The 5,918-nt window shown below is 36.9% G+C and overlaps 1 long non-coding RNA gene across 1 annotated transcript in view; it reads right to left on the reverse strand.

Moving 5' to 3' along the window:
* The window catches only part of LOC138962425 (uncharacterized), an 11,906-nt gene continuing 5,988 nt past the window's right edge, over nt 1-5,918 (reverse strand). Inside the window, exons 4-5 of the long non-coding RNA XR_011454510.1 lie at nt 5,359-5,423; nt 1-4,729 (exon numbers count right to left, since the gene is read on the reverse strand). This is a non-coding gene — a long non-coding RNA (uncharacterized lncRNA). The remainder of the gene's footprint in view (nt 4,730-5,358; nt 5,424-5,918) is intronic.

Consider the following 5,918-nt stretch of genomic DNA (forward strand, 5'->3'; position numbering starts at 1 on the left):
TGTTTTATAGGTCTTTAATTGTCGAAAACGATGTTTGGAATTTGACATGGAAAACCAAGCCTGAAATACTGGCCTTTTCAACACTGTAATGTATTGAGCTAAAACCATTGTCTATAACAATTTAAATCCAAAATTCACTTTACCTGCGACTATTCACTGTTTTATCATAACTCGTAAGGCCAGGTGTTGAATTCCCAACTTCAACATAATGTCATAAAATCGCCGTCGCAATTTTTAATACCAAATTTGACAGATAGGGACACCATACGTACATCTATATTTTGGGACATTCATGTTATCAATTATTGTCAAATGAATATAAAAAAAAGAATCGAAAAATGCTTTGAGGCTCTAACATTATGGACATGTAAGCTAGGCTGCATAAATCTTTGGCGAAATCATGGACATTTCTATTTACAGGACAAAACAAAAAAGTTAATTAAACATAACAACTATGATTGAAGGTACATATAACAAGGAAAACATTATGTAAGTTACATTTACACTCGTTACACACAAAGTACGGTCTAGGAATAATGAATATGGATTTCACATCTTAGAAATGCAGTACAACGTACAACAACAAAATAGCACGAAATGGCTGTATTAAAAACCTGTGTAATGTTTTTTTCCTGAAATCCCAGTGAGCAATGCCCTCATTTATCATTAATAGTAAGGCTAGGTGTTGAATTTCCAACTCAAACATAATTTCATAAATCGACGTTGCAACTTTTAATACTAAATTTGACAGATTGGAACGCCATACGCACATCTATACTTTGGGACATTCATTGTATCAATTATTTTCAAATGATTATAAAATCAGAATCGAGACACTGCTTTTGAGAGTCCAGCATAATTAAGGACATTTAAGACTACATAAATCTGGGATCATAATTCAAATAAATAATCAATACTCACCGAAAGCAACTTTCGGTTTCTGACAAGCGTAGTTACAGCATTAAAACAGAAGCACAATCCTATTCTACCTCAATTATAATTTCTCACCAAAACAGTTGTTTTAAAGTTTTGTTAAAGCAAAATAATCCAATTCTACCACTCAATAAACAACTACATCCGATTTCCCATACTGTAAAGTACCACGTGAGCACCCAACCCCTAATGCATCCATTCATCCAAAATAAGGGTTGGGTGTTTACTTGGTGCTATATACCCTGTCCGGGCATTTAAAGCTCCTTGTTAGAATGGCAATGTTCGGTAACTTTTGTGGAATTGGTATACATGTATCTTGCCATCTACACACAATTTAAATAATTATGAGAAATTCATATAAAAAAAAAGGGGGCACCCTAGATAGTATATGTTATAGTTTCCTTTTCAAAAACTCTCGCAATAACTTGTTTAGCATAATGTATGATTATACGTCTGACATAATGTTACATGTAGCACACTTACAGATGGAAAAAGTACAAATAAAGGCATTTGGGAAACTTTTTTGATTTGATATTAGATTATATTCTGAAAGCTAGGGGTTTCATTGAAACAATGTCTGAGGCACACCCACAAAAGGTTAACATTTTCAGCAGCACAATCGCCTTCTGCTTCAGATGTAATTCATGAAAACATTAGCCTCTGGTTTGTGAAGGCAACAACTATAGTTATGCCCTCGTGCCACCATCCTGACAAGCATGCAGACCAATGGTTCCACACAGAAATGCACACATTATATTTCGAACAGTTTGCTTGAGTGTTTTCCTTATTGTGTAATGGACACAACAAACAGAGATGCTTAGCACATTAATATCTAAAGAAGCACAACATCATTCTGAATTTAACATCTCTGTCAAAACAGAACTTCACTTGTGCTCTATGTATAAACCAAATTTTCTTTTTTGTTTGTTTACTTGTTTCTATAATAGAAACAACTGTAGTAAGACCTACACGCCACCGTGCTAACAAACATGCAAACTTCTTGTTAACCCCTAAAATAACTCTGCTTAAAAAAGATCGAAACTCATCAGATCTACTTCATTGTCAGAATGCATGGGACAGATAGCCTAATCCTATATATATAAAACACAAGAAGAAGGATACTGGAAGATTAAAAGCAACATAATTATAAGGGTATGTGGTTTTAATATAACAAAACGTAACGCATATTCTCTGAGGGAAAAATGATTATCCGTCCAAGAAGACAACAAACTACACACTTTTCAAAATGCTGTTATAATAGCTGCCAGTAACCTAGAACAAAACCAGTGTCACTGACCGAACACTATCTGAACCTGCATTACAAAAACAACATTTTGAGATTAAATTGCAACATAAGTATTGAACGTCATTTCTCCTTGCAATCTTAGTAGACTTTATAAGTCTTTTGATTGTTTTTCTGGATTGTATGACACATCAATTTACTTGTGTATCTTTGAAAATTTGGGTAACGCATAATTTCTCTATGAGGAAAAAAGATCACCTGTTCAAGAAGAGGGAGCAGCAAGCTGCCTAAATGTCTTCAGAAAGGCAACATTTGGTAGTCTTTTTGGGGGAATGGAATACAATTGTCTTTAGTGAAGAAGGTAGGGGGGGGGGGGGGGGGGGGGGGGGTCCCTGCCACCAAATACTATGTTGACATGAAGGCGAAAACAAAGTTCTCACGAAGAACTGATTAATCGATTATTCGATTTGCTTTCATCGCTTCCTCAACATCTGTTCAACTGTTCAACTAATTAGGTCTTCACGCTGCCCACTCAGAACAAAATGAATGTGTTCCCAATTACAGATTCCTGATCGAACCAGTTGACAGAAAAATGCAGAGCAAGAACATGACTAAGAAACAAGCAATTAAGGACTGGACTGGCATCAATACAAAACTTGTTTAGAGGCTTGCGAAAATGAATGCTTTTTATCGGATTAAATAGGATATCATGAATGACTGATGAAGGTCAACAAGTAGAATCAAGTGATATTTACTCAATTAGACCAATCTTATGTGGAAATTACCTTCTTTCATACTCTCATACATCAAAATGTGTGTAGATCGCGAGATCGCACAAAACCCCACTTCTTAGTGTAAAATGTACATAATGACCTATGCTCTTACACTGTTAAAACAGGTCAGGCTTTGAACTGTGTTCTTTCCTGGCAAGATAAACATATTTTGATAGAAAATATAGTTTTTATGCATTTCTAAATGGTTACAAAAACTTAAACTACTGATTCTTTGAAGACACAATATACTCTAACTAGAAAGTTAGAGTCGTGACAATGTTCTAAGCAGTCAAGTGGTATAATATTTGCGTGTACACAAATACGACTGCCAGTAAACAATGTGACCGTGTTCATCTGCTTCTGTCAACGAGAAGAGCTTAACTAACGACATAGTTAATACATATTTACTCAACCGCAGATATTATGTTGTGCTTTGACCATAGAGAAAAAATAATGGCCACCCTATAACAATAACCATACATAATATACTTTATGTACACAAAAGAGACAGATTGAGCGTGTGTCTCCAGAATGAACGAACTTTCACACCAGTCCAATGTTCTCAGGAATTGGTACTACTGTTCCCCGAAGGTGATGAGTTCAGTTGTAGACATTGTTGTGATCGCAGTTATGTCCGGGTGATACAACAAGGTTGCAATGTTTACTTCAAATCATGTATATCCAGATTGAATATCAAAGTCACCCAAACGAGTAAACAACCCGTGGCTACAACTGGGTTGCTTTCGGGGTTTTTTCTTCTAAAAATGTAATCCTAAAAAGAGTTACAAACGTTTCAAAATGCAGTTGCTAACGAGACTGACACTAAAATAACTACCAGTAACCTGGAACCAAACAAGTGATACTCACCGAACACTATAATTATGAACCTACATTACAAAAACAACACTTTGAGAATATTTGCAACACAACTCTTGCACGCCATATCACCTTGCAATCTTAATAGACTTCATGGTCGTTTGAATTTTTCGCTGGATATTAAGGAAACGTCCTTATACTTGTGTAGCTTTGACACTAACAAACGTCTCGATCGGTTGAACAAAAAATCTAGATTAAAATATATCTGGCGCATTCTGGGAGTATTTGTCATGAGTTTTAAAGGCAAAACAAACTGACCAAATGTTAAACATATTTGTTTTGCTGCCAAGGAGGTACATGGTTAGGCCAGAGGGGGGGGGGGGGGGGGGTCTGGGCAACAGGATCCCCCTACGCCCTACCCCCCTGGGTCCGGCCCTGCAATTTAAGGCAAGCTAAGTTAAGGCAAGGTAAGGCAGGGTAAGGCCAGGTAAGACAAGGCAAGTTAATCTCATAAAGTCGTGTGGTTTTTTTATTTCCCAAACTTCGAATTGCTTTTCTCATGCCAACGACCAAAAGGCTTAAAGAACACTTTTTGTCTTATGAGTAGTACGAGCTGTCTAAATCTAAGTTTAAAAGCACGCTTACCAGTTTGGAATTGAACACGATTATGAACATGACCTAATTAAAGAGACTATGGTCATATTTGTCTAAGTTCATGCACATGACAAAGACGAATCTCTAAATAACTTTCTTTGGACAAATGCTAATGAAAAATACGCGGGACCAGCTCTGCAAGGCATCGCGGGCATGTGGTCGGTGGTTGATTCAGGGCGCAGTCTTGGCACGAAACAAAACAATTGCACTGTCGACAAAACACGGTTGTGGCCGGTCTCGCTCCACATATCTTGCATGGGTTGTTTCTACATTCGGTGTTCCTCCGGTTCTGGTTGCTTGAGACGCTGACCTGCACGTTGAAAGAGATCATATCACAGATCCCTTTAGAAAAAAAGATGAAATACTAAAAGGACATTACGGATCAACATGTGGACACAAAAAAAGCGAGAGTTATGCGGAATTTAAACGGTAAGAAACAATGAATGAACAAGCAAATTTTAACTTCCTTTTTCATAAGCATACTTCACAAGTCAAATTTAGATTTGTTTAAACCAATTAAGGTTTTGTCTGCAATCATACTCGTCCACGCAAAAGCTACAATTCCCTTGCTGATAGAGGGAAGACTCTTTACTCTGCACGTGATCATGACGTGATCTTCCATGAGGCAGTTTCGTAAAAACACATGTTTGCCGGGTAAAGCCGGAATAACGCATTGCTACACGGGTCGGAGAAAGAATTACAGAAGATGAGTGCTAATCTTCAGCTGTGACAGAAAAATGAAAAGAAGAAACAGATTCCTTGCTGTGAGCTAGGGTCACAAACTTGAATTGAAGAAAATAATGACAATTAACCTTCTCAAAAATGGGTTCTTTACACCTTGTTTGTTTCATTTGAACCACCCTGGGCTTTCTCAGAAACAACACACCATTTTATTCATGCACACATTGGTTGTTTGCTTGTGATTTGCCATGAACTTACGTTGTTTCCTGATGAAGCTGTTGGAGGTCTGGACTGTCTCACAGCAGTTAAGGCTCGAGTGTCCCCTGAAAAATACTCTCTTTTCCAGCAGTCAAAAACGAGAGCCAGTACATGGGATGAGAACATATTCTACTGCGTGCACACATGTAAAAGAAACGTACGATCTCATTCTCCCATTATTTCGACCAAAACTGAAAGCAAGATTTACAAAACTGGTTCTTACAAGAGGAAAGGATTTGGTTACAGTATATTTGGTTCAAAGCGGTTATTCCTTTTAAAAATGCTAATCTGAAGTTTCAAGGAATTTAGCAATGAGTTCCAAACAAATGAACCAGAATATAAAAGACTTAACTTGAAAAGATCAGTCTGGGTTATTCGTTTGACTATTTAATTGCAATGTTTAGCATTATTTTGGAGACATTTACAGCAACAGATTCTGATGCAGAATTGTTTCTTCTTTCTATATTTTGCACCATGACCCTGTTGCTATCATGTAATTTGTGTTTGAATGTGAGAATCTGTGAATTTATGTAAGCATCATCGGTCAAGGAATTGTGTTT

Source organism: Littorina saxatilis, linkage group LG3 (genome assembly GCF_037325665.1).
Source record: "Littorina saxatilis isolate snail1 linkage group LG3, US_GU_Lsax_2.0, whole genome shotgun sequence".
Taxonomy (NCBI): domain Eukaryota; kingdom Metazoa; phylum Mollusca; class Gastropoda; order Littorinimorpha; family Littorinidae; genus Littorina; species Littorina saxatilis.